At 40.1% G+C, this 4749-nt stretch overlaps 1 long non-coding RNA gene across 4 annotated transcripts in view; it reads right to left on the bottom strand.

The window, feature by feature from the left end:
- LOC106728033 overlaps positions 1-4749 on the bottom strand; it is a 64445-nt gene that overhangs the window by 51720 nt on the left and 7976 nt on the right. The window lies entirely within an intron of this gene.

Genomic DNA, 4749 nt, shown 5'->3' on the forward strand with positions numbered 1-4749 from the left:
GGCTGCCAGAGGGATGTCTGACTGCCAGCTTGGGCCCAATACCCCAGGGAGCAGGACTAAGCCAGCAGGTAGACATCCTCTGAGGGGTCCCAGACTGCAAGAGGGCATAGGCCAGGCTGAGGGACCGCCCCCCCACCCCTGAGTGCACAAATTTTTGTGCACTGGGCCTCTAGTAATAAAATATTTTATATAGTCCAATTGGCACAATTTTTTTTAAGTCATCATCACTTAAGGACTTTTTTTATTGATTTTTACAAAGAGTGGAAGACAGAGAGAAACATCAATGTGAAAGAAACACATTGATTGATTGCTTCCTGCACACGGGAGGAGCCTACAACCAAGGCAGATGCCCTTGACTAGAATTGAACCCCTGATCCTTTGGTCAGCAGGCCGATGCTCTAGCCACTGAGCCAAACTGGCTAGGGTGGCACAAATTAAACAGAGCAAGAATATCTATCTATTGTCGGTGGGGATATGGTGAAAACAACCTTCTCTTAATTTATTGGTTGATATGGGATATAGTCTTTTGGGGGAGTAATTTAGCAACAAAATCTATTAAATTTGAAAATACACATATCTTTTAACCTATAATCTGGGACATCCTATATAATAAAAGCCTAGGTGATGTCATGCCCTCGCGCAATGCCCTTACACAAAGCTTTCACAAGATGGCCACCACAAGATGGCTCCCACAAGATGACCTCACACACAGTGGAGGCAGGGCCAGTTGGCTGCTCCATGCATTGAGGCCTGTGGGTCCCATGGCTCTGCGCAGCATGGAGGAGGCCGGCCCCGGCATCTCCGTCGCCTCAAGCGGAGGAGGCAGGTCCCAGCGGATGAGGTGGGTCACAGCAGGGGAGTGCAGTTGGGGGCAATCAGGCCGGCAGGGGAGGGCAGTTGTGGGTGATCAGGCCAGCAGGGGAGGGCAGTTGTGGGTGATCAGGCCTACAGGGGAGGGCAGTTGTGGGCGATCAGGCCAGCAGGGGAGGAGTTAGGGGGCGATCAGGCTGGTAGGCAGAAGCAAATAGGGGCAATCAGGCAGGCAGTCAGGCGAGTGGTTAGGAGCCAGCAGTCCTGGATTGTGAGAGGGATGTCCCAGATTGGAGAGGGTGCAGGCCAGGCTGAGGGACAACCCCCTCCCGTGCACAAATTTCATGCACTGGGCCTCTAGTATCTTATAAGATTAAAACAGCAGTGTGCCAGATATATGTTTAAGGATGTTTATTTCAGCACTGTTCATTGTGACACAATACTGGAAACAAAGATAATAAGCATCAATAGGAGAATGGTTGAATAAATTATGGTACATCCACATAATAGAATATCTTTCATTCACTGAGAATAATTAATTAAAACTATATCAGTTAACTTGAAAGGATTTCTGTGAGGCTGAGCTGAGAAATTGTATAATGGTAACTAATTTTTTAAAATGACCAAGCTTGAAACAGATAATTGATAGATTTAAAGATGAATGCAGAAATAAAAAAAAGATGGATGAATATTTACACATGATTATTTCAGCCTAAATAAAATTACAGGACAATACACACCAGTCTGTTTAAACGTGTTAACTTATATTAGTGAAGGGAAAGGTGAGAGTTGGTTTCCAGTGAAACTTGAAACAAAGGTTGATGAGAGCATTTAAATAGATACAGATATAAACAGATAATTGTCTGTTCTATAGCAGAGACAACTTTGATAATATCATCCTATTTGAGAGGAGAAAAATATTAAATCCATAATTTATGACCTATATTTGATGAGTAGTTGGTAAGTTAAAAAAATAAAATATAAGTAATACATATAAAATTATCTATATATATAAAAGGTTAATATGCAAAGTGCCCCCGCCAGAGTTCAACCAAGAGACCGGGGGTTCTACTTGGCTGCGGGCACATCCTCAGTGGGGGGTGTGCAGGAGGGGGCTGGTCGATGTTTCTTGCTCATCGATGTTTCTAACTCTCTATGGCTCTCCCTTCCTCTCTGTAAAAAATCAATAAAATATATTTTTTAAAAAAAGAGAGAGAGACCGGGAGTTCTATCGCTCACTATGACATGAGCTGATGACCAGGGGGCAGCACAGAATGAAGAAAGGCCCTGGCCGGCAGCCAGAAGGAAGGCCCTGGACAGCAGCCTGAAGGCCCTGACTGGCCCTGATTGCCAACCAGGCCTAGGGAATGTACCTGTGCACAAATTTCATGCACCGGGCCTCTAGTCTATATATATAAAAGGCTAAGTGTCCACCCATCTGACCAGTAGCTATGATGCGCACTGAACACCAGTGAACAGACACTCAATGCAGGAGCTGCCATGACATGCACTGGCCATTTAAAAATAAATGGCACCATGGACCTGGCGCCGACAATCCAACACTTGGCTTCCCCCAAGTGGGACACAGGCCCACCACCACCCCAGAGTGACACCCCACCAAATCACAGCCAATGCTGCCAAGACCCCATGGTGCAAAATGCAGCCCATAGCCCAGCCCAGCCCAGAAATGGTTTCTGTGGGCACTGGGTAATGATGTCACATAGCAACGCCTGGCTTCCTCTCCCTAGCAACTAGCATTCTTGGAGTTTCTTCAGCCTAGGAACCCGATTTGTTTTATAGCCAGGTGCAAACATTTTACACTTTAACCAAATGTTTGTGAGGGATTTTCTTGTGCCTCATCTCATTTGATCCTCATAGAAGTCCAGGAATAGGTAGATAGGAGACTCAGTAGAATCCTATTTTTTTTTTCATTAGCAAGACGCTCATAGTGATATTAAAATATTTCTTCTAATTAATCTCTTTTCAATGTGCACGAATCCATGCACTGGGACACGAGTTGTATTGTAAAAACAAAATAAAACCAGGAAAATATTCTATCATGACACCAGAAACATGCAAGAAAAATTCAAGATATTCATCATTTCAATAATGTTCCCAGACTTCTTTCTTGCCACATCTTCAGCAGATATTACACTGCAGTAATTGTTCTAAATGCTTCTAGTGACACACAAGTACACACAGAATAAAATGCATGTATTGTGTTATTTCATGCCTTTGATCATACTGTGTGCTATTGATACCCATGTCTAGAATTCTGTTTGAAATCAGATAATATTCTGTAAATGCTTATTAAATAAGTTAATAAAGGAATGAATGAATTTCACTGTCTCTGACAGGAATGTCTTTCCCCTACTTCTTTGTTTGATTATGTTTATGCCTCTTCAAATTTTAGCTTATGGACTATTTCTTCCCAAGAATCTTCCCTGAACTCCCCTAAGGAGCATTCCTCTTCCATGTACCTCAGCTTCCTATTTATCCCACCTACCAGCACTTCTTACCACATTAGATTGATTATAGCAGATTTCATGTCTATATCTATACCTCAATAAACAAAAAACAATTAAATGAGAGTATCTGAAAATAATTTTTCTTTAGGCACCTTCTCTCTAGCATAGTGCCTGGTATTTAATAGATGTTCGATTGTTTGTTAAACTAAAATTATAAACTGAAGAAAGTAGTAGACTTCTACTTTTAAAATTATGCATAAATTTCTATTGTTTTCTACTTTGAAAACTTAACCCCCAACAAATCTAAAATTCAGTAGTCAACACAAAAACAAAGCAATTACAGGAGAGAAATTTCCAGAACTTAAGGATAGGCAACTTCCCAGAACTCAAGATTAAAGAGACCAACCAACTAATCGTACGATTATCTTTCAAAATTCATGTAGGAGGCATCTTTATGGAATTTTAGAATGCCAAGGATAAAGAGAAGATCCACAAAGTTCTTTGAAAGTAGAAATAATGATATTATTTACAAAGAGTCAAGAATCACAATTGTTTTGGACTTTATCACAACAAAAGCAAAAACAAAATATAACATTTTAAGTGGGTAATGTTTTAAATATAAATTTTATGCCAACTAAAGTAGTAATCATAGGTGAAGGTAAAATATAGTTATTCCAAGACAGGAAAAGTATCTCAAAAACTACCTTTTCATAGGAAAGTACAGAAGGATTGTCTCTACAGAAATAGATACATAAAATAAAAATAACTGATAAAAGGGGAGCATGGATAGAGTATAAAAATAAATGAAAGAAGACAGACATCTTTAGAATGATGGTTTATAGAACCGCAAGCCTGGAGAACAATTATCCAATTATTTGGATGAGGCTGCTGAGGAGACTTGAACTGACAGATTATTAGACACTTTCTTCATGTGGAAAATTGTACCAACCTTTCAGAAGATATATGAGGATGTAGAAACAGGTTCAAAGAAATCTAGAGAACTATAATGATAGCAAATGAAATCTAGGAACATAAAGTAGGATACTGTATTATGAAAAAATAGGTTTTATCTTAGAAATGAGAGGTGGGTTGAACATTCATAAATTTGTAAAAGCAATTTATCAATACGTAATATTATTGATTTAATAATTTGACTAGTTTACTTTTATTTGATTCACAATATCAACAAGCTAAAACAGAAGATACACAATTATCTCAATTGAAGTAGAACATGATTTTAGAAAATTCAACATACATTTATGATAACAAGTCTCAACAAACTAGAAAAAGACAGACATTTACTCAAATTGATAAAGGGCATCTGTGAAAAACCTGCAACTATCATTATAACTAACTAGAGGCCCAGTGCTTGAATTCATGCATGGGTGGGGTCTGGCCAGCCCACCCTGATGGGGGCCAATTGGGCCAGGCCAGTGGGGGGGGGAGGGCCATGGGAGGTTGGCTGGCCTAG

This window comes from Myotis brandtii, unplaced genomic scaffold, assembly GCF_000412655.1.
Source record: "Myotis brandtii unplaced genomic scaffold, ASM41265v1 scaffold521, whole genome shotgun sequence".
Lineage (NCBI taxonomy): Eukaryota > Metazoa > Chordata > Mammalia > Chiroptera > Vespertilionidae > Myotis > Myotis brandtii.